Source organism: Phyllobates terribilis, unplaced genomic scaffold (genome assembly GCF_046119375.1).
Source record: "Phyllobates terribilis strain yellow unplaced genomic scaffold, ASM4611937v1 Scaffold_1__5_contigs__length_1240528914, whole genome shotgun sequence".
In the NCBI taxonomy this organism is placed as follows: Eukaryota; Metazoa; Chordata; class Amphibia; order Anura; family Dendrobatidae; genus Phyllobates; species Phyllobates terribilis.
Genome location: NW_027362761.1, coordinates 564211655 through 564237802, shown reverse-complemented (window position 1 = coordinate 564237802; position 26148 = coordinate 564211655). Strand labels below are relative to the sequence as shown.

At 41.1% G+C, this 26148-nt stretch overlaps 1 protein-coding gene across 4 annotated transcripts in view; it reads right to left on the bottom strand.

The window, feature by feature from the left end:
* Positions 1–26148, bottom strand: part of MAPK4 (mitogen-activated protein kinase 4) — a 147276-nt gene that overhangs the window by 105816 nt on the left and 15312 nt on the right. The window contains exon 2 of one of the 4 annotated variants that reach the window (XM_073680673.1): positions 12969–13121. The exons of the other annotated variants lie outside the window; for them this stretch is intronic. The gene's annotated coding sequence lies outside the window, so the exon portion shown is untranslated. The remainder of the gene's footprint in view (positions 1–12968; positions 13122–26148) is intronic. 4 annotated transcript variants of the gene reach the window in all.

Below are 26148 nucleotides of genomic sequence, written 5' to 3'. Positions count from 1 at the left end.
GGTCAATGCCACACAGAGTTCTAACATCTCTTCAACAACTGTTAAGAGGAGACTTTGTGCAGCAGGCCTTCATGGTAAAATAGCTGCTAGGAAACCACTGCTAAGGACAGGCAACAAGCAGAAGAGACTTGTTTGGGCTAAAGAACACAAGGAATGGACATTAGACCAATGGAAATCTGTGCTTTGGTCTGATGAGTCCAAATTTGAGATCTTTGGTTCCAACCACTGTGTCTTTGTGCGACGCAGAAAAGGTGAACGGATGGACTCTACATGCCTGGTTCCCACCGTGAAGCATGGAGGAGGAGGTGTGATGGTGTGGGGGTGCTTTGCTGGTGACACTGTAAGGGATTTATTCAAAATTGAAGGCATACTGAAGCAGCATGGCTACCACAGCATCTTGCAGCGGCATGCTATTCCATGCGTTTTCGTTTAGTTGGACCATCATTTATTTTTCAACAGGACAATGACCCCAAACACACCTCCAGGCTGTGTAAGGGCTATTTGACCAAGAAGGAGAGTGATGGGGTGCTACGCCAGATGACCTGACCTCCAAAGTCACCAGACCTGAACCCAATCGAGATGGTTTGGGGTGAGCTGGACCGCAGAGTGAAGGCAAAAGGGCCAACAAGTGCTAAGCATCTCTGGGAACTCCTTCAAGATTGTTGGAAGACCATTTCCGGTGAGTACCTCTTGAAGCTCATCAAGAGAATGCCAAGAGTGTGCAAAGCAGTCATCAAAGCAAAAGGTGGCTACTTTGAAGAACCTAGAATATAAGACATATTTTCAGTTGTTTCACACTTTTTTGTTAAGTATATAATTCCACATGTGTTAATTCATAGTTTTGATGCCTTCAGTGTGAATTTACAATTTTCATAGGCATGAAAATACAGAAAAATCTTTAAATAAGAAGGTGTGTCCAAACTTTTGGTCTGTACTGTATATCTATAATATAATCGTAGATGCGCCCCTCAGTCCGAAGCCTTTATAGACTGCACAAGCGCGACGCACCTGCACAGTCTGGCTCCAGACAGAAGACTGCATGGGGCCGTTACAGGTAAGAGGAGTGTATGGCGCCGGAGATCGTGGTATGCGTAGACACTGAACGCATACCGCGATCTCCAGCGCCATACTTACATACTTACCTGACTGGGAGGAGCGTTGCTGCAGCGCCTCTGTTCGGTCCGGAGGCCGGTGGAGGAGTGAGGCGTCGGAACAGGCGCATGCACATAGCGCTATCCGGCGCTATTTTACGGAGGACACATTTGCAGTGTGTCTTCAGCAAAATGGCGCCGGACAGCACGGTATGGGCACACGTGTACTCCGGCACCACACTCCTCCCCCTGCCTCCGGCAGAACAGGACACCGCAGCGCTGGAGCACAGGGAAGAAAGGTGAGTAGAAGTGTTTATTTTTTGTGTGTGTGCAGCGTGATAGGGATGAGGGGGCCACACATACCAGGATAGGGATGTGGGGTACCATGCATACCAAGATAGGGATTAGGGGGGCCATGCATATCAGGGATGAGAGGTGGGGTACCATGCATACCAGGATGAGGGATGGGGTACCATACATACCAGGATAGGGATGAGGGGTACCATGCAAACCAGGATGAGGGCTGGGGTACCATGCATACCAGGATAGGGATGAGGGAGTACCATGTATAGTAGGATGAGGGATCAGGGGGTACCATGTATACCAGGATGAGGGATGGGGTACCATGCATACCAGGGTGAGGGATGAGGTACCATGCATACCAGGATGAGGGATGAGGGGTGCCATGCATACCAGGATAGGGATGAGGGGTACCATGCATATCAGGATGAGGGATGGGGTACCATGCATACCAGGATAGGGATAAGGGGTGCCATACATACCAGGATAGGGATGAGGGGTACCATACATACCAGGATGAGGGATGGGGTACCATGCATACCAGTTTAGGGATAAGGGTTGCCATGCATACCAGGATAGGGATGGGGGGGCAACATGCTTACCAGGATAGGGATGAGGGGGTACCATGCATACCAGGATTCGGATGAGGGGTACCATACATACCAGGATAGGGATGAGGGGGTACCATACATACCAGGATAGGGATGAGGGGTACCATAAATACCAGGATGAGGGATGGGGTACCATGCATACCAGGATTGGGGATGAGGGGGTACCATACATACCAGGATAGGGAAGATGGGGTACCATGCATACCAGGATGAGGGATGGGGTACCATGCATACCAGGATGAGGGATGGGGTACCATGCATACCAGGATGAGGGACGGGGTGCCATGCATACCAGGATAGGGATAAGGGGTGCCATGAATACCATGATGAGGGGCCATGCATACCAGAATAGGGATGAGGGGGTACCATGCATACCAGGATACGGATGAGGGGCCATGCATGCCAAGATATGGATGAGAGGTACCATACATACCAGGATAGGGATGAGGGGGTACCATACATACCAGGATGAGGGATGGGATACCATGCATACCAGGATAGGGATAAGGGGTGCCATGCATACCAGGATTGGGATGAGGGGGCAACACGCATACCAGGATAGGGATAGGGATGAGGGGGTTGGAAGACCATTTCCGGTGACTACCTCTTGAAGCTCATCAAGAGAATGCCAAGAGTGTGCAAAGCAGTCATCAAAGCAAAAGGAGGCTACTTTGAAGAACCTAGAATATAAGACATATTTTCAGTTGTTTCACACTTTTTTGTTAAGTATATAATTCCACATGTGTTAATTCATAGTTTTGATGCCTTCAGTGTGAATGTACAATTTTCATAGTCATGGAAATACATAAAAATCTTTAAATGAGAAGGTGTGTCCAAACTTTTGGTCTGTACTGTACATATATTTATATATGCAAAAGTAAAGTTTTTATTTTGTCTATGACTGCTGATTTAAGTGACCCCCGTACAGGACTGGGATAGTGACCTCATCACACATGGCTGACCCTGCAAAACTATGTGTTGTATAAAGCGCACAAATCCCATCAAGAAATTCCAGGACTTTGCCCAGGAATATACAATATCCAGCATAATCCCATAATCCTCAGTATGCGGCAGCTATTAGGACTGGACGCGGCATCCTCTCCTGTATGGCTGTCACTCTCGGGATGGATTGGCCATTGTATACGTCGTCTATATACCACCGATGCCCCCTAGACATCGAGCACCCTGTAATATAAATGAGCACATGTGCACATAACTATTTTCTTAACAGGTCTGATGCACAGGAGATGGGATTAGGCGGCAGTGTTGGCTATTTAAAGGAACAAGCAATCAGGAAATTGATGCTATTTTTTAATCTACGGGCTGAGAAAGTGAGAGGCTTAGGAGGTCATCTCCACCGGACACTTCATAAGTGGGTGATTTACTGGGAGGTTAAAGAGACAATGTACTGATAAAGAAGACTCTAGGTTTTCCTAATGTATTGCAAAGTAAAAATGTACCTAGAGAAGATGTTCTTTTACTTTATACTGCTTTGTTTATTATCTCTTTTTATTATAGCGGTATTTATTTGCACCCTGGCTGCTTTCTTGTGATATGATATGTTGCTTGCCTCCCATAGTGGAGGGTGCTGTTTTAGAGACCCAATTAGACATCAGATAGCTAAATGATCGTTGGTCAACATCTATCTCTCTCAACTACCCCCATACTCAGGAACCGACTCCTCTTATCTCCTGGAAAAGGAGATCGGTCACTGGAATTCCAATATTTCGATCCTTCTCTCTTCCAACATCATCTATCGGGGGACAGAGATTAGACTAACGTTGGCCAATCCCAACGATATCTGTGGATTCTGATGTGTATCCTTTAGGAGTGGAAAAGACCTCCTAGTTGTGTTGTCTAAAAAGGGGGACATGTTTTTATTTTATGTTATTGCTTTTTATTATGCTTTGTGATATATTTTGGTTTATGACTGTTTGAGGGTTTTGTTGCTGTTGTGATATGCTATGGTGTTTTTTCCTCTGGGAAGAGTGATATCCTTCATGGATTGAAGACCTCCCGGTGATGTTGTTCAAAAGACGGGGAATTAGAGTTCCGTCCACCACTTTGCCGAAGGTTTTCATCATTTCATGTTCATAAAATATTCATAAAATGTTGGCACGGAGGTGTGAGCCATGATCTATATAATGCAGTGGGTATGATGCCAAAAGGGTAGTTGCGCATAGACGAGACTCTGCGACATAAGTGGGTCTCCCCAACTGAAAGGCAACCCAAGATGACCAGGAAAGAGGTGTTCTGAAGCCGTAAAGGGCAAGACAAAATTACAGAATCTGCATAACCTTGATCGCTGCTGGAAAGAAGAAAAGAGAAATAGGGACCAAACCAAGCGAATATCACTCGAAAAATAGATGGTGTGACGTGCTGTTGTGTTGAGTGCCACGTCTTCCACCATGATCGAACCTGAGCCTGCAGGGACAAGTGCCATTTGGTCAGTGCCACTCCTAAGACAGTTTGTGTCAAAGTTAGTGGACAGGACGTCTTGTGGAATAATTCACGTGGCTTAGGCATAATCTTATCCTAGAGGTCTAGAATCACTTTTTATTAAGGACGCATGATATAAGTATACGTGTGCGTAAAACATGATATAATGCTCAAATTAGATCCAAAAAACCCAAAAGATCAGCGTTCATTGTTTCCTAAGGATAAAACATCAGTATGTAAAGAGAACCCATCAACAATCCAGACATGTCCGTTTAACTAAGCACACATTAAATAATTATTCTGGAAAAGCTTTTTTTTCTTCAGAGCTTTCCTCTGTTACACTTCCTGGAATTCAACTTCTACCTGGATCTCACATTTATCAAGAGAGTATTGCGGAAATGGATGAATGTGGTATTAGGAGGCTCAAGGATTTATATTTCCACTATATTTTTCTCTAGGGCAATGTTCTCTAACGCAAGGGTCCAATTTGATGAAAGTTTTATGTAGCTCAACAATAAAATGGCAAATGTTATGAACGTTCCTTTCCATCCCCTTCAGGCGATGTAAATGTGCCGCAGCCTGGTGTCCTCTGCTGTGGTAAAGCAGATGTCACTCCATGTAACAATGCACCACAGTGCTAAAGGCTTGTTTATCGCATATACTTATCCCCACAATACGTGAGAAAACACAAACCAATCTGGAAAGCGACTAATAATTGGCTACTCAATGTTAATTGCAAAAAGAAGCCCGGCATCAAAGCTACTATGATACTGCTCCTATGTACAAGAATATAACTACTATAATACTGCTCCTAGGTGCAAGAATATTACTACTATAATACTGCTCCTATGTACAAGAATATAACTACTATAATACTGCTCCTATATACAAGAATATAACTATTATAATACTGTCCCCTGTGTATAAGAATATATCTACTATAACCCTGCCCCTATGTACAAGAATATAACTACTATAATACTGCTCCTATGTACAAGAATATAACTACTATAATACTGCTCCTATGGACAAGAATATAACTACTATAATACTGCCCCTTATATACAAGAATATAACTACTATAATACTGCCCCTATGCACAAGAATATAACTACTATAATACTGCTCGTATGTACAAGAATATAACTACTATAATACTGCTCCTAGGTACAAGAATATAACTACTATAATACTGCTCCTATGTACAAGAATATAACTACTATAATACTGCTCCTAGGTACAAGAATATAACTACTATAATACTGCCCCTATGCACAAGAATATAACTACTATAATACTGCTCCTATGTACAAGAATATAACTACTATAATACTGCTCCTAGGTACAAGAATATAACTACTATAATACTGCTCCTATGGACAAGAATATAACTACTATAATACTGCCCCTTATATACAAGAATATAACTACTATAATACTGCCCCTATGCACAAGAATATAACTACTATAATACTGCTCGTATGTACAAGAATATAACTACTATAATACTGCTACTATGTACAAGAATATAACTGCTATAATACTGCCCCCTATGTACAAGAATATACTATAATACTGCCCCCTATGTACAAGAATATAACTACTATAATACTGCTCCTATGTACAAGAATATAACTACTATAATACTGCTCCTATGTACAAGAATATAACTACTATAATACTGACTCCTATGTACCAGAATATAACTACTATAATACTGCCCCTATGTACAAGAATATAACTACTATAATACTGCTCCTATGTACAAGAATATAACTACTATAATACTGCTCCTAGGTACAAGAATATAACTACTATAATACTGCTCCTATGGACAAGAATATAACTACTATAATACTGCCCCTTATATACAAGAATATAACTACTATAATACTGCCCCTATGCACAAGAATATAACTACTATAATACTGCTCGAAAGTACAAGAATATAACTACTATAATACTGCTACTATGTACAAGAATATAACTGCTATAATACTGCCCCCTATGTACAAGAATATACTATAATACTGCCCCCTATGTACAAGAATATAACTACTATAATACTGCTCCTATGTACAAGAATATAACTACTATAATACTACCCCTATGTACAAGAATATAACCACTATAATACTGCTACTATGTACAAGAATATAACTACTATAATACTGCCCCTATGTACAAGAATATAACTACTATAATACTGCTCCTATGTACAAGAATATAACTACTATAATACAGCTCCCTATGTACAAGAATATAACTACTATAATACTGCCCCCTATGTACAAGAATATAACTACTATAATACTGCTCCTATGTACAAGAATATAACTACTATAATACTGCCTCCTATGTACAAGAATATAACTACTATAATACTGCTCATATGTACAAGAATATAACTACTATAATACTGATCCTATGTTCAAGAATGTAACTACTATAATACTGCTCTTGTGTACAAGAATATAACTACTATAATACTGCCCCTATGTACAAGAATATAACTACTATAATACTACTCCTATGTACAAGAATATAACTACTATAATACTGCCCCCTATGTACAAGAATATAACTACTATAACACTGCTCCTATTTACAAGAATATAACTACTATAATACTGCTCCTATGTACAAGAATATAACTACTATAATACTGCCCCCTATGTACAAGAATATAACTACTATAATACTGCTCCTATGTACAAGAATATAACTACTATAATACTGCTCCTATGTACAAGTTTATAACTACTATAATACTGCCCCTATGTACAAGAATATAACTACTATAACACTGCTCCTATTTACAAGAATATAACTACTATAATACTGCTCCTATGTACAAGAATATAACTACTATAATACTACCCCTATGTACAAGAATATAACCACTATAATACTGCTACTATGTACAAGAATATAACTACTATAATACTGCCCCTATGTACAAGAATATAACTACTATAATACTGCTCCTATGTACAAGAATATAACTACTATAATACAGCTCCCTATGTACAAGAATATAACTACTATAATACTGCCCCCTATGTACAAGAATATAACTACTATAATACTGCTCCTATGTACAAGAATATAACTACTATAATACTGCCTCCTATGTACAAGAATATAACTACTATAATACTGCTCATATGTACAAGAATATAACTACTATAATACTGATCCTATGTTCAAGAATGTAACTACTATAATACTGCTCTTGTGTACAAGAATATAACTACTATAATACTGCCCCTATGTACAAGAATATAACTACTATAATACTACTCCTATGTACAAGAATATAACTACTATAATACTGCCCCCTATGTACAAGAATATAACTACTATAACACTGCTCCTATTTACAAGAATATAACTACTATAATACTGCTCCTATGTACAAGAATATAACTACTATAATACTGCCCCCTATGTACAAGAATATAACTACTATAATACTGCTCCTATGTACAAGAATATAACTACTATAATACTGCTCCTATGTACAAGTTTATAACTACTATAATACTGCCCCTATGTACAAGAATATAACTACTATAACACTGCTCCTATTTACAAGAATATAACTACTATAATACTGCTCCTATGTACAAGAATATAACTACTATAATACTACCCCTATGTACAAGAATATAACCACTATAATACTGCTACTATGTACAAGAATATAACTACTATAATACTGCCCCTATGTACAAGAATATAACTACTATAATACTGCTCCTATGTACAAGAATATAACTACTATAATACAGCTCCCTATGTACAAGAATATAACTACTATAATACTGCCCCCTATGTACAAGAATATAACTACTATAATACTGCTCCTATGTACAAGAATATAACTACTATAATACTGCCTCCTATGTACAAGAATATAACTACTATAATACTGCTCATATGTACAAGAATATAACTACTATAATACTGATCCTATGTTCAAGAATGTAACTACTATAATACTGCTCTTGTGTACAAGAATATAACTACTATAATACTGCCCCTATGTACAAGAATATAACTACTATAATACTACTCCTATGTACAAGAATATAACTACTATAATACTGCCCCCTATGTACAAGAATATAACTACTATAACACTGCTCCTATTTACAAGAATATAACTACTATAATACTGCTCCTATGTACAAGAATATAACTACTATAATACTGCCCCCTATGTACAAGAATATAACTACTATAATACTGCTCCTATGTACAAGAATATAACTACTATAATACTGCTCCTATGTACAAGTTTATAACTACTATAATACTACTCCTATGTACAAGAATATAAGAAAGAGAATTTCTGACCATGTGACAGACAGACGACTTGGGGACTTTTTGAACACGAGCTGCTGCCATTGACTGTTATTAACGAAGACAAAATGAATTTCTGTTTCTTGGTCGTCTATAATTGCTTTTATCAAATGACAGAGAAAGTCGTGATGCTTCGGCAGACGGACATGTTCTGCTGACCTCATGGAGCCGGCACAGTAACTGGATGAGAAGTTATTATAATGATAATTAACTTAATACAGGTCATGTCCGAATTTCCATTAATTTTAGGTTTGATTAAACTGTCCTCCTAACCTATTTCAGTATGGACATCACATGGCAGTGAGCTTTCACCTCTCCCCCACCCAAAAGGTACTCTACCCATTCCTGACGAGGGGCAAAAACACCCCCAAAAAGCTGACAGCAGGTGGGGGTGTTTTCATTTTGTAGAAGACTCAAGCTTGAACTGACCTTTAAATCAAGGTTCTCCCTTTCTGAAGAGACGTAACATGATAAGAAGTTAGTAAAGCAAGAATCCCACTCAAATTTACTTGTACAGTTGAAACCAGAAGTTTCCATCCACTATATGAAAAAACACATCTCCATGACATGAAATCAGAACCTTTCCCGTTTTAGGTCAGTTAGGATTACCATAATGTTTAATATTTTGTCAAATGCCAGAATAATGAGAGAGAGAGAATGTTTTAAGGCATTTTTATTACTTACTGCAAAGTCAAAAGTTTCCATACATTTCATTAGTATTTGGTACCATTGCTCTTAAACTGAATGACTTGGGTGAAATGTTTGGGATATCCTTCCACAAGCTTCTCACAATAGTCTGTCAGAATTTGGGCCCATTCCTCCTGACAAAACTGGTGTAATTGATCCAGGTTTGTAGGTCGCCGTGCTCACACCTGCCTTTTCAGCTTTGCTCATACATTTTTAATAGGATTGAGATCAGGGCTTTGTGATGGCCACTCCAAAACATTGACTTTGTTATCCTTAAGCCACTTTGTTCCATTTTGGCAGTATGCTTCGGGTCATTGTCCATTTGGAAGACCCATTTCCACCGAAGCTGTAACTTCCTGGCTGATGTCTTGAAATGTTGCCGCAGTATTGCCACATAATCTTTTTTTCTCATGATGCCATCTTTTTTGTGAAGTGCACCAGTCCCTCCTGCAGCAAAACAACCCCACAACATGATGCTGCCACCCCCATGTTTCACAGTTGGGATGGTGTTCTTAGGCTTCCAAGCTTCTCCCTTTATTCTCCAAACATAACGATGGTCATTATGCCCAAAAAAGTTTAATTTTAGTTTCATCAGACCACAGGATGTCTCTAAAAATTAAGGTCTTTGTTCCTTGTGCATTTGCAAACATTAATCTGGCTTTTTTATGTTTCTTTTGGAGTAATAGCTTCTTCCTTGCAGACGGGCCTTTCAGCCCATGTTGATACAGTACTCGTTTCACTGTGGAGATTGACACGATCTTACCAGCTTCCACCATCATCTTCACAAGGTCTTTTGCTTTGGTCCTTGGGTTGATATGCACATGTCGGACCAAAGCACATTAATTTCTAGGACATAGAACCTGTCTCCTTCCTGAGCGGTATGATGGCTGGACATTCCCAACTTGTTTGTACTTGCGTATAATTGTTTGTACAGATGAACGAAGCACCTTTAGGTATCTTGAAATTGTACCTAAGGATGAGCCAGACTTGTGCAAGTCCACAATTCTCTTCCTGATATCTTGGCTGATTTCTTTAGACTTTCCCATGATGCTACACAAAAAAACAGTGAGTTTCAGGTGAGCATTAAAATACATCCACGGGTGTGTCTCTAATTAACTCAAATGTTGCCCAAAAAACCTGGGCAGTCCAGAATTGTTTAAAGGCATAGTAATCTTAGTGTATGTAAACTTTTGATTTTGCAGTAAGTAATAAAAATACCTTAAAACATTCTCTCTCTCTCATTATTCTGGCATTTGGCAAATATTAAACATTATGGTAATCCAAATTGACCTAAAAAGGGAAAGGTTTATTCTGATTTCATGTCAGATATTGAAAAAAACATGCATATGTGTCTATTTATATAGTGTATGGAAACTTCTGGTTTCAACTGTATATCTCCAGTCCACATTACAGGTGCAAGAGAAAATGCTGAGACTTCCCACTAAGGGAGAGGCAGAAAGAGCAGCTTCACTTATAAACTACAAAAAACAACAAGCTGTTTACATTTACACTTCTAATATTTAGATTAATCTGGGGGGAACATAGGGTCAAAGATATAAAATGTGAGGGTAGAACTACTTAATCTACCCCTTTAGATTAAATCCTAATATACTAAAGTATATGAAAGCCTCCTCCACATTACCTCTACCAGAACTTTTTTCACGTCCCATCTTACATCCATAGACATTAATATGGAGTCTTCCCCTCTGCAGATATAACGCCTCCCGCTCTTCTGGGAAGGATTTCTACAATATTTTGGGAATTTTTGCCCCTTCATCCAGAAGAGCATTTGTGATCTTGGGGAGAGTCTGGACTCACAATCTCTGCTCATGTTCTCCCCTCTATGTCTGTATGGAGCTTGTGCACTGGGCTCAGTCATAGGGAACTGAAAAGGGCGAACCCCAAACTGTTCCCACAAAGCTGAAGCTACAATTGTCCACAATGTCTGGTTCTGAAGAATTAAGATTTCCCATCACTGGAACTAAGGGGCCGAGGCCGCCCCCTGATAACAGCCCAGAGCATTATCCTCCTCCACCATCTGTACAGGGGGCACAATGCAGTCAGGGGGAAACGTTCTCCTGGAATCACAAATCCAGACTCCTCCATCAAACCCCAGATAGAGAAGTGGCCCCAGATATTATACACCAGGGGCAAAGGGACTGAAAGAGACCAGAATTCAGAGATTAAATAGTGGGGCCCAGTTCTTTTACCCATAGTGCATTTTTTCCCCCAGTACCTGTACTCTGAGCACTAGCACGTTGCTCCTAGAAGGAACACATAGGGTCCCATTCATTAGTACTGGCATTATGCTCTCCAGTCTTAATGAAGACAATACTGGTGTAAAATTAGCTTAATTCATTAAGAGACACACGCTTCTTAATGAATTAGGTGCAACTTAGAACTGCCGTGTGCCTCCTCCAGAAATGCACATTTCTGGTGTAATCTGCGTCACCAGTTTGGCGTAAAATTTGGTGAATTTGCCAGGTGGATCGCGCTACTCCCCGACCCATCCACTTTGGTAAAAATTGAAAAAGTGATTGGGTTAGTTTATATGGCATTAGGACATAAAGGGCTTCCTCCCTCCCCTGCTGAGGACTCTGAACTACATGCCGCAGATGAGAGTGGCTGCAAAGGGCATCACTGTGTTTGGAGGACATGGCACATCCAGGTTTGGACTGGCCCACAGGAGAACAGGGGGATCCTCTGGTGGGCCCCCTCTTATATGAGCAGTACTTGGCACTATATACCTGAATGACTATGTACAGACAAAGGCAGCATCTTATTCATTTAACAATTTACCCAGTTCATGGTGGCGCTACAGGAAGATTGAACCCTTGCTGCTAAGTTTTCCCCAGAGATCACGGGTGTTCGTCATAGATCAAACTGAATGGTCAGCGATCAGTCCATTGTCAGAGGGGCAATTTTTCGAGGGTTTTCCCTTTGAGCCCTGAAGTCTGTGCTCCCTCTGTGCACTGCATTTTATGTCTGCTGAGCACCTGACAGTCATCGGAGCAGATCCATCATGCAGACAGCGGCCGGGTGACCGTACCAGGCTCGCAGGTTGCATATCACATTTTCATCTCTTCCTGTGACAGCGCTGCCTGTTAGCTGCTATCTCAATTACAAGGTGAAGCAAGAAGCTGCTGACACAGGTACAGGGGTTAGGTGACACCTCATACTGCTTATGTCACCAAACCTGATCGAAATAAAGTATCTGCAGAGAATTTAACCCCTGCTACTGCTGCTGAATAACCTACAGATTTCTAATAAACCTTATGCATTCAAGTCCTCAGCATTAATATGATCTCTGCTTCTTGCCTCTACATGGAAACATTCTTGTGAACAAATCTCAACCTTCATTTACAAGTTTTCAGTCTGGATGCAGACAGTAAAAGTTTGCTTTTACTGAGTGAAAGCAGAGAACTTGAAAATGATCAAAAAATAGTGCGTCAGTAAAAAGGCTTTTTAGTACCTTCTTAATATTTACGAAAAATCAAATCCAAACTGGAACTTCAGAAATGATCAGCGAGCTGAATAGGTCACAAACTTCTTGTTTGCTGGTTTGCTACAATGTAACAGTTTGTACTCCACAGTGCCACAGTCTGGAATGTTTAGGTCACATACCCTAGAAGAAAAATTAAAATGACATCTACAGAATAGGAGGAATAGAACTAAGCAACAGCACGTGTGAAAAAGACTTGGGTATAGTAATAGATCACAGACTGCACATGAGTCAACAGTGTGATGCAGCAGCAAAAAAAGGCAAACACAATTTTTGGATGTATTAAGAGAAGTATAGAGTCTAGATCATATGAACTAATTATCCCCTCTACTCCTCTTTGGTCAGACCTCATTTGGAATACTGTGTCCAGTTCTGGGCACCACATGATAAAAAAAGACATTGAAAAACTGGAGTAAGCTCAGAGAAGAGCTACCAGGATGGTGAGCGGACTGCAAACTATGTCCTATGAGCAGTGTTGGACTGGGGTATCTGGGGCCCACAGGAGGAATTGATCCTCGGAGCCCACCCTACAGCTATATGCATATACCTGGTAGCCGTTATCCTTGTTATAGTGGAGCGTCGACTGTAAATCACAGGCGGCTCCTGCATATCTACTGTGCGCCACCATAACTGGGATGTACAATTACGTTAGTTTGCATTAAAGGGGTTCTTTCGTTAAAACAAGTTATCACCGATCCATGGGTTCCACGAAATAGGTGATAACTTATTGATCGTTTGGGTTCGAACATTGGAAACGCACTGATCGGAAGAATGGGGAAGTTTTATCACTGTCAGGACACTTATCCCCATTTTAAAATGCAGCAGCAGGTGGGACATCTGATCTCAGCTCCATTCATTCTCTTTGTGTCTTCCAGAAAAAAACAAGAACAGCCACTGAGGGAATGAATGGATCAGTGGTCAAGTCGCACATGAGCTCCAGTCTAATGGGGATAAAAGCTCCACATTCTACCAATCGGTGCTGGTCCCAGCAGTCAGACCCCCACTAATCAATAATTTATCACACCTGTGGAGAGGTGATTACTTGTTTTCCTCAGAGAAACCCTGTAAGCCCATCTTATTCCAAGTATTTAATCACTCATTGCCATATCTCCCCCACACCTCCTCCATCATTGCCATATCTCCCCCCACCTCCTCCATCATCATTTCCATATCTCTTCCACCTACTCCATCATTGCCATATCCCCCACCTACTCTATCATTGCCATATCCCATCTCCTCCATCATTGCCATATCTCCCCCACCTCCTCCATCATTGCCATATCTCCACCCATCCACGCCATCATCATTGCCATATTTCCCCCCACCTCCTCCATCATCATTGCCATGCCATATCTCCCCCAACCTCCTCCATCATTGTTGCCATATCTCCCCCCACCTCCTCCATCATTGCCATATCTCCCCCACCTCCTCCATCATCATTGCCATATCTCCCCACCTCCTCCATCATCATTGCCATATCTCCCACACCTCCTCCATCATCATTGCCATATCTCCCACACCTCCTCCATCATCGTTGCCATATCTTCCCCACCTCCTCCATCATTGCCATATCTCCCCCACCTCCTCCATCATCATTGCCATATCTCCCCCACCTCCTCTATCGTCATTGACATATCTCCCCCACCTCCTCCATCATCGTTGCCATATCTTCCCCACCTCCTCCATCATTGCCATATCTCCCCCACCTCCTCCATCATCATTGCCATAACTCCCCCACACCTCCTCCATCATTGCCATATCCCCCCACCACCTCCATCATCATTGCCATATCTCTCCCATCTCCTTCATCATTGCCATATCCTCCACCTCCTCCATCATTGCCATATCTCCCCACCTCCTCCATCATTGCCATATCTCCACCCATCTCCTCCATCATCATTGCCATATTTCCCCCCACCTCCTCCATCACTATTGCCATGCCATATCTCCCTCAACCTTCTCCATCATTGTTGCCATATCTCCCCCCACCTCCTCCACCATTGCCATATCTCCCCCCACTTCCTCCATCATCATTGCCATATCTCCCCCCCACCACCTCCTCCATCATCATTGCCATATCTCCCACACCTCCTCCATCATCGTTGCCATATCTTCCCCACCTCCTCCATCATTGCCATATCTCCCCCACCTCCTCCATCATCATTGCCATATCTCCCCCACCTCCTCTATCGTCATTGCCATATCTCCCCCACCTCCTCCATCATCGTTGCCATATCTTCCCCACCTCCTCCATCATTGCCATATCTCCCCCACCTCCTCCATCATCATTGTCATATCTCCCCCACACCTCCTCCATCATTGCCATATCCCCCTCCACCTCCATCATCATTGCCATATCTCTCCCACCTCCTCCATCATTGCCATATCCTCCACCTCCTCCATCATCATTGCCATATCTCCCCCACCTCCTCCATCACCATTGTCATGCATATCTCCCCCCCACATCCTCCATCACCATTGCCATATCTCCCCCCACCTCCTCCATCACCATTGTCATGCCATATCTCCCCCCCACATCCTCCATCACCTTTGCCATGCCATATCTCCCCCCCACTTCCTCCATCACCATTGCCATATCTCCCCCCACCTCCTCCATCATTGCCTTATCTCCCCCCACCTCCTCCATCAGCATGCCATTCATATCTCTCCCCATCTCCTCCATCACCATTGCCATGCCATATCAGCCCCACATCCTCCATCACCATGCCATACATATCTCCCTCCACCTCCTCTATGACCACTGTATTTGTTAAAAAAAAACGAAAAAAAAAACAACACTTACCCTCTCTGCTCGTTCCCCCGCAGCATCGTCCTCAGCTTCCTGCCCGGCATCTTTCTCCCCGATACAGGCCCGCACTGCATGGTGATGTCATCAAGCAGCATGAGCCTGTGTCAGGGAGAAAGTGGCGGGCAGAAAGCACAGGAAGGATCCCTCCGCTCCACTGCCATTTTCCTCCCTTCAGCAGCGGAGCGGGAGGGATCGCATCGCTCCCTGCCCGCCGCACACTTTGAGGGCAATCTGGCCATGGGCCCCCCTGAGCCTGGGGGTCCACAAAACAGGCCAGATTGCCCTCATCAGCCCCACTGCAAGGGCCCCCCCCCCCTTCACCTTTGGGCCGCGATGCAGGTGCACCAGCGGCCATGTAAACCAGCGGGCCCCGTGCGTCCTGCTCAGGGTCCCGACGAGGACCCGGACCCACCGGAGAATTATCTGGTGTCCCGGTGCCCCAGTCTGACTCTGCCTACGAGGAACGGTTAAAGGATTTGGGAATGTTTAGCTTGCAAAAGAGAAGACTGAGAGGAGGCTTAATAGCTGTCTACAAATATCTGAAGGGATGTCACAGTATAGAGGTATCATCCTCATTCTTATTTGCATATGGAAACACGAGAAGCAATGGAAAGAACCTGAAAGGGAGAAGATACAGATTAGATATTAGAAAAAAAAATTTGACAGTGAGGGTGATCAATGAGTGGAACAGGCGGTCACGAGAGGTGGTGAGTTCTCCTTCAATGGACGTCTTCACACAGAGGCTGGACAGACATCTGTCTGAGATGGTTTAGTGACTCCTGCATTGAGCAGGGGGTTGGACACGATGATCCTGGAGGTCCCCTCTAACTCTAACATTCTAGGATTTTATGATTCTAGACTGGATACTAGAGTTCTTATTCTTTATAAGAAAGTTGTAGACTTCTTCTTAAGGCCTCATTCATTCATCCGATTTTTACGTACGAGTGCTATCCATGGTTTTTATACCTGTGATAGTCTACGGGGCCATTCACATGACTGAGTGGTCCACGGAAAATATTGGAGACATGTCCAATTTTGATCCAAAGGTCTGATCAAAATTGGCAATGCAAGTATATGGGTCCATAAAAAAATCGGATGGCATCAGCGTGCGGACCGATTTTCATGGACTGTCAGAATGAAGAAGGTGGAAACATTTTTTTCCAATTTCTCCACGTATGACACCCGTACCAAACTCTGGTCAAATCCGATCAGAACAATCGGTCCAATTTTCTCATACTTGAAAAAAATCGGATGTCTGAATGAGGCCTTATATAGCAATGAAGCTTTATTTGCATAAACCAGAGACACCCCTTTAAAGGGTCATTAGGAACAATTGGGTATAAGGGCTCATGTACATGGCAATGCTGCATGCACCAACCATATAAAATGCCACATATGCGTCATATGGGTCTATATTACAGACCTGTAAGCAACATGCTGTATTCTGTGCCCAAAGAGACTACATATTCTACCCTAAAAGCACGGCTGCTGATATTCCAGGGTCCATGGTGGATTTGTTATGATCTATTTTTTCTCTCTGTAGGACAGTACCAGCGTTTTTAAAGCGTATTTGTAATTTCACCTGATTGTTTAGAAAAACCTGTCCATGAAGAATTTAACACTATTTAAAGGGAATCTGTTACCCCCCCTGGGCGATATCAGACCACTACTATGGCCATACAGGGTATAGAAAAGTAAATCTATACTTACCTATATGGCCATAGTAGAGGTCTGATATCGCCCAGGGGGCGATATCAGACCTTGTTTATCTTGTTAATACATTGTAGTCATTATATTATATAGCACTGTGTACTTACAATTGCTCATTTTGCCTTTCTACCCATTAATTCTTCTCTTTTCCATTAGGTCTATGACATCACGTGATTAAATACTGACAAGCTGAACCCTTCTAAGCTCTATGTAGAAACAGGAGGTCAGTTTTGCCTGTATGAGGCATGAGTTACTGCAAAAGTTCCTGGCAGGGAGAGGAGGGGGCAGATGGGTCAGGAGTTGAAGAGGGGATGATAAATGCAGGGACAAGAGACTTCCTGTTTCTAAATAGAGCATAGAAAAGTGAGGAATTAGCTGGGTAGAAAGGGAAAGTGAGCAATTGTAAGTACACAGGGCTATATAATATGATGACTGCAATATATTAAGAGGATAAAAACTTTGATGGGAGGAGGAGGAGGAGAGATTCTTGAAATATTTATATGACTTGTGTCTTGCATTTTTCACCAATTTTCCCCTCTGCAGGCTCTATCTCTATCAGTTGTCTCTGAGCTGCTGGGTAGAGACTGTTATGACGTCTTTCCTACACAGCACACGCCGACATGAGGGATTCCTGTTCTCCTATCTCTATTTAACACATGTTCAGAAGCAGCAGCATGGAGGACATTATACAGCAGTACTGAGCAATGTAGCTGTGAATCCTGCTTGATGGTGAGACAATATAAGTTGTAAAATAAGCAGATTTCTCTGATAAGAATTATTTTAAAGTTTCTAATATTCACTTGCACAATAATTTCTAAACTTTTGCAAAGTTTGTTGAAACAGTGACCATTACCTCATACTTGCCAGATAGAGTGGAGTCCTCCAGGAGTCCTGCAGGATCAAGCAAATCTTTTGGTCACCCTGTCCTCAATTAAACATATTTACCTGTTCCGAAGTTGAGAATCTTCTGACTCTTGGATCTATATTACATAGGCCTGAGGACCTTATATTTTGGGGTTTAGTTTTAGAGATAAGTGAATACATTCCCAGAACCTTGGTCCAGCAGTCAGGTCAGCAATCTATGGTCACTCCATGGAAGCCCTGTCAACCGACTCCTACCTGCCAGCCTGGTGCGATTTCATAGTAGCAGCGTGATGCACACACAATGTCGCACTAGGCTGTGTACTCAAAACAGGAGCCTGGGATGCCGGCGGATAGGAAATGGTCCCGTCACCGGGGTCCAGTCCAGTGGCCACAGAATAATGATGTGGTCGTTGAACCAGGGTCATACAAATAGATTTTCTCATCTCTTTCTCGTTCGGAATCAGTTTTTTATGGTTGGGACTGTGTTTATTCAGGGGATATAGAGGGCCTGGTCTGGGGTCTGCATATCATTACTGGGTCTAGTTTGAGGTAGGTAGTATTTTAGGGATCTGATCAGTAATCCATGCTTTGACTGGCCCACAGGAGAATCCTCTGGCGGGCCCCTGGGCAGGGGTGGACCACCACCCTCTTATATGAGCAGTACTTGGCACAATATACTTGAATCACTATGTACAGACAAAGGTAGCATCTTATTCATTTAATCTACCCAGTTTATTGTAATATAAATTTGTGATTGAGGATGGTGTCACATTTGCATGTAGCTGAAAAGTGGGGCCCTGGAGTTGGTTACTGGTGGGACGTTGGCTCCCCAGTCTGACACTGGTAGACTCTATTAGTTAACTAGGTTTGGTCTGGGGTTTGTTTTGCTCTATTGGTTCTAGGCTAAGGTCTGTTTAGTCTAGTAGGTCTGGTATGGGGTCAGTAATACTTTTGGGGCCTTGGTTTGGGGGTCTGGAGTGCTTTTGGAGGTGTAGTGTGGGTTCTGTTGCTTTTAGAAGGTCTCATCTGGTGTCAATAGAACTACTGGGAGTCTGATCTGGGGTTTATATTATTTTTTACTGGGTTTAGTCTTAGGCTTTTTGAGTTTGGGGGATCCTTCCTGGTGCCTGGAGTAGTTTACTGGGTCTGGTCTTGGGTCTTTATTACTTCATTGGTTTTCGCTTTAGGTCTCTCTAGTTAAGGGATTCCGGCTTGAGGCCCTTAGTACTTTTGAGGCCTGGTCTAATATCTGTGGTAGTTTAGGTAGATCTCTTGTGAAGTCTGTTGACTTTAGGAGAGGGATCTCATCTTTGGTCTGTAGTACTTAAGGGCGGGCCTGGCTTTGGGTGTGTAATACTTTAATAGGCCTAGTTTATATATCTTTATTCAGTCTAGTCTGAGGCCTGTGGAGTTCTGGGGTCTGGGGTCTGTAATAGTTTACTAGATCTGGTTTGGAGTCTCTATTACTTTACAAGTTCTTGTTCTAGTCTGAGGTCTGTTCAGTTTAAGGTGGTCTAGTCTGAGGTCTGTTGATTTTAGGGAGTCTCATCTGGGGGCTTTAGTACATTAAGGATCTGATCTGTGGTCTGATCTAGTTTGAGGCCTGTTTAGTTTGGGGGATATGGTCTTGGGTCTCTAATAGTTTAATGGGTCTGATATGAGGTTTGTTTTACTCTTTTGGTTCTGGTTTGGGGTCTATACTTTAGAAGGTCTAGTGTAAGTTCTTTTGAATTTCTGTGGTCTCATATGGGTTTGGTGTTATTTTAGGGGGTTTGATCTGGAGTTTATATTACTTGGGTCTAGTCTGAGGCTTGCTGAGTTTGAGGGATCCTGTCTGGGGACTGGATTAGTTTAATGGGTCTGGTTTGTGGTGAGTATTAATAATTCTACCACAATGTCTGTTTAGTTTTATGAGGCCTTTAGTGCTTTTGGGTCCAGGTCTGTGGTCTATAGGGGGTCCAGTCTGAGTTCTGTTGAGTCTAGGTGTTCTCATTTGGGGTTTGTATTACTTAAAGGGGCCTGGTCTGGGGTGTGTAGTACTTTATGAGGCCTAGTTTACATTTCTTTATTGGGTCTAGTCTGAGGCCTATTCAGTTTGGGGCATCTGGTCTGGGGTCTGTAATAGTTTAGTAGGTCTTGTCTGGGATGTGTTTTATTGTATTGGTTCTAACCTGAGGTCTACAGGGGGTCTGGTCTGGAATCTGTTGTATTTTAGTTGGTCTAGTTTGAGGTCTGTTGACCATAGAGGGTCGGTAGTACTTTATAGGTCTGGGGTTTAGATAACTTTGTGTCTAGTGTCAGGCCTCCTGAGTTTGCGGGATCTTGCCCGGGGTCTGTTTTAATTTAATAATTCTGATTAACGGTCTTATTCATTTTCAGGTACGACAAAAGGAGTCACATGTAGTATTTTTAATTGAATAGGAGTGCTTAGCAAAAGGTAAAATATTGGATCACTTATCTAAGGCTATGTTCATATGCAGCATTTTTGCTGTGTTTTTTTTCTGCAGCCAAAACCTGCTCTCTTGGCATTAAAAACACTGAGTCCAAAAAGCCCATTTTGCAGCATTTTCACAGCATTTTTCTCTGTGTTTTTCACTCTCCTTTTTTTGCAGCAATCTGAGACAGACTGGTTTTATCTCTGTATATAGCATATTGCTATACAGAGATAAAACCACTGAGTTGCGCTGAACTCAGGGAGTGACAGGACACTGCTCGCTGAGCGCAGCTCCAGGGCCAGCTCGCTGCAGGAGTGATTCTACCCGGCTCCTTGGCGTGAGCTGTCGCATGGATTACAGCAGGGGACACTTAGGACAGGTGAGTATAAGGATTTTTTTAGTTTATTCTTATTTTTGCAGGTGGACACTTCGGGAGCAGACTTCTACTCTCAACATTGTCCCCTGCTGGGGTTGATCGCACCACCGGCAGGGGACAATGATGAGGGCAGCGTTCAGCACCCGGCGCTTAGGAACAATGCTAACTGTACCGCTGATTCCCAAGCGCTGGTACGTGTGATCCAGATGCAGCACACGGGCGGCACACGGTTGCCACACAGGTGCACACAGACATGGACATACGGGACACGAATATACAGTATACGGACATGTGAAAGAGGCCTTATGTTAGTTACAAATGGAGGGACGGCTCCTGTAATTATGTTCCAGTTTACTATAAGCCATCTGCAGACACGGATGCCGGGCCATTCGTATTTTTAGGAAGCCTTTCTAGTTGGATGAGCTTTTACGCTTAAGTTTCTGCAACTGCTACAATTTTGCAGTTGCTGGTTTCAACTAGCCGGCATGAATCATCCGCTGATCCATATGTTCATATCAAAGCTCCATTCACAATATCAACAGAATGATGTTGTACATTTACTATACCATTCACACTGGGGGACGAGATAGTAAGAAATTCACACATCAGTATTGCCCTTCTCTAGCTTAAATATATAATATCACAACCATATACCAGCGGCGAATAAACTCCATACATAAGAAATATTACTGCAGTGAATAAAGAACATACAGAATTATATGCCGCATATTTTTTAATAATTTATTTTAAAAACATATTTTATTGATATTTCATAACTTGTTAAAATGTGTAACTTCAATCACTCTCTATGGTCAGATATGGAAAGCGGGAGATTCTCACTGAGAGATCTACAGTCAATGATTGTATGGTAAATGACTGCATGACCTGTGACCACTTCATCCTGTATGGCGTTATGTAACCTCCTCTAAGCACAGATTAACCCCCTTGGAAATACTTTTTAAGAAACCTTATGTAAGTCAGATAAACTGTACTGGAATATCCTGAAAATAGAGGCAGGAATAGTGGCTAGATGGCAATATTCTGTGTGTGTGTATACAGTACAGACCAAAAGTTTGGACACACCTTCTCATTTAAAGATTTTTCTGTATTTTCATGACTATGAAAATTGTACATTCACACTGAAGGCATCAAAACTATGAATTAACACATGTGGAATTATATACTTAACAAAAAAGTGTGAAACAACTGAAAATATGTCTTATATTCTAGGTTCTTCAAAGTAGCCACCTTTTGCTTTGATGACTGCTTTGCACACTCTTGCCATTCTCTTGATGAGCTTCAAGAGGTAGTCACTGGAAATGACATATTTTCAGTTGTTTCACATTTTTTTGTTAAGTATAGAATTCCACATGTGTTAATTCATAGTTTTGATGCCTTCAGTGTGAATGTACAATTTTCATAGTCATGAAAATACAGAAAAATCTTTAAATGAGAAGGTGTGTCCAAACTTTTGGTCTGTATTCTATATGTGTGTACATACAGTATATACTGTATATGTATGTATACACACACAACAAATATATATATATATTTTTTTTATTATTATTATTTAAACAAAATATGTATTTATTTATTTTTGCAAAATTATTTTTAATTTAAAATGGAGAAATAAATAAACAATAATAATAATAATAAACTTGCAAAGATCAAAATACCTCCATCCCCCTGATATAATTTATTTATTTTTGCAAAATAAATAATAATAATAAAATAATAATAATAATAATTGTTATTATTACTAATATTATTAATATTACTATAAATAATAAAAAACTTGCAAAAGATCAAAATACCTCCACCCCCCCTGATATTTATTTATTTTTAAATGCATTGGGAAAAAAATGAAAATAAAATTTAATAATAATAATAATAATAATAATAAACATGCAAGGATCAAATTACCTCCATCTTCCTGATATTTATTTATTTTTAAATGCATTGAAAAAAAATATAATAATAATAATCATAGTAATAATAAAACTTGCAAAGATCCAAATACCTCCACCCCCATGATATTTATTTATTTATTTTTAAATGCATTGGGAACAAAAATGAAATATAATAATAATAAGAAGAAGAAGAAGAAGAAGAAGAAGAAGAAAAAAATTGCAAACATCCAAATACTTCCATCCCCATGATATTATTTATGTATTTTTGCTAAATTATTTAGAAATTTTAAATGCATTGTAAAAATAAATAATAATACTAATAATAATAGTAATAGTTATTATTATTACTAATATTATTATTATTAATAATATTATTATAAATAAAAAAAACTTGCAAAGACCCAAATACCTCCGTCCCCCTCACAGCAATTTGTGAAAATGTCTTAACTGCCTCCATTATGTCCTTTCTACCACTCCTGTCACAAATAGTTGGGTATGTCACATTTTCTTAAAGGGTTTTTCCCAATCTCCTATTTAATGGAGAGTGTCGTACACGGCTACCTTCAGCAGCCCCATAGAGAATGAATGGAGGGGTAATACACATGGATGGCTACTGCTTTATTCGGGGGGTGATTTCAGAGCCCCATTCTTGGGATCAGTGGGGGGTCTCAGCCGTCAGATCCCCATTGATCCACAAGTTACCAACCTTTAAATATTAGAAATAACCCTTTAAGGTTACATCCATCTTTGTAACCAAAATGTTTTATTGCGCCAAAGCATTGTGTGCGTGACCATAAATTTCCCACCGTTTTGTGTCTACAGCGCCAGTGCAGATCTATGTATCTATAGGTCCAAAAGAATTAGGTGCTCCTCCAGCATCTTCTATTTAGATTAAAAATCCATGACTGGAACTAAAGCATGACCGCTGACACGTTTCGAACACCACAATGTCATTTTAGTCATAGCTAAAACTAAAAACACATTGGAATGTTTGAAACGGGTCATGCTATATTTCTAAGTCATGGATTTTTAATGGGTATCCAAATAAAACCTTCTTATCCTGTGCTGGAGGAGCACCTTTTGCATTTGGATTACTACTCGGTGTACCAGGATTGCTCTGTATACTGTATATGCTGGTGGAGGTGAGATGGCAAATATCGACTGTCTGTAGATCAAAAAGATACAGAGGGAGTGTAGTAACACTTGACTTCAAGGCTCGGACTACATTGGTTTTATTTTTAGTCTATAACCATGCCGACACATAGATCAGCATAGGAGCTGTATACACAAAAAGGCAGAATCAACTACACTAGGAATTATTTTTCATTTTATTTTGTCATATGTATTATGCCTTATGGGAACAGAGGTCTCCAAGCCAAAATAAAGAGGAGTCCAACTTAGTGCTTGCGTCTGATTTTATGCAGGGCTGCATCATAATTCTACAACCTAAATTACATAGAAACAAAATGAGCAAAAATCCTGCTGTAAGTAAGTAAAAAGTATCAGTGCATATAAATAACATAGGGTCGAAAACACTGTTCTTGATTAAAAAAAAAAAGAGTAAAAGCCATTCCACTGCAACAAGGTGACCCAAATCGGGACAGTCCTAACCTCTAGTATTATATCCTTACCATGTGTTAGAAACGACCTCAATGTGAATAAGGCCAGAGAAGGACTTTATTTATAATGAGGCCATTTTTGACACATGGTAAGGATTTAATATTAGAGATAGTATAGAAGCATCCCGACTGGGTACACCTTGTCGTGGTGGGCTTTTTTTTATGCAGTGTTTACTAAGTACCCAATGTTATTTATATGTACTATTACTTTTTACTTACTTTACAGCATGGTTCTTGATCATTTTCTTTCTACTTTAGGTTTTGTCTCTTTAATGGCCAGTGTGAACGTGCTCCTATACGTTGCATGCATCCCAACTTACACTCTGGCTCATTTTGTTCCTTTAACCCAAATTGACACGCCATAGAAAATAAACCATTTATATATAAATATAATACTGTATACGGGGGATGGCAGCGTCTGGTAACGCGTAAGGACGGGGCATTAATCAGCACTAATGTCATTACTGCATCTCAGGCATGAGATGAGATGACGTTACAGCCAAACAATATAACTGTCCAGTGCTGTGTGACACAATGAAAAAGCCAAGCGCAGATGCAGCAGAATTAGGTTCATCGGTGTGTCAGATGTAGCAGAGCTGAGTTTGTCAGAAGCAGAAGAACAGTTCGTCAGAGGTAGCAGACTTGAGTTTGTCAGAAGTGTAAGACCTGGGAGTGTCAGATACAGCAGATGTAGCAGAGTTGGGTTTATCGCTATCAAAACAAATAATGTCTGATGTAGCAGAGTTGAATCTTTCCATGCCATTGATAGTGGGATTTTCAATCTGTTATTTGACGTTTTACACAGGACCAAAGATCAACGTAATATATTATCGTAACTCCTTTCCCACAATGCAGAAACGATGAAAGCCAAAATTACAAATTCAGCTCTGCTACATCTTTCTCTGGTGTCTCCATGGGATCAGCTGCAAATATAACTTCATTACTACTAATAATATTATGCCCGTTCTCGTTCCAGGAGCGTGCACAGAAGCCGCTGCATCTGCTCGGGAGCAAGTTACCCAACATGACAGCTGCTGGCTGTGACATAAGACAAGCACGGGAATACGTGAACAGGGGCAACGTGCGGGACACAGATGGAGCATGGAAGAAAAACTGACGAGGGAATTGAGGGGAAAAAAGCAATGAATATCGGAAAGGGGAGGATAAAAAAAAAAAAAAAAAAGAAGCCGAGCCCGGCTCAGCTGGAGACAATAAATCAATAGTCATTAGCCAATCACCGCGAGGCTTGTAGAGCCGCGTACACAGAAGACGGCTATCACTGGGCAGAACTGCAGGATCGCGATGTGGGAAAACCGCGGGAGAGAAGCCATAGACATAATACACCTTGTATAGGGAAGGCCCGTATTTACCACCAGCTAAGGACACCTGGACCCTAGTTTATAAGAATGTACCAGTATAATAAATGG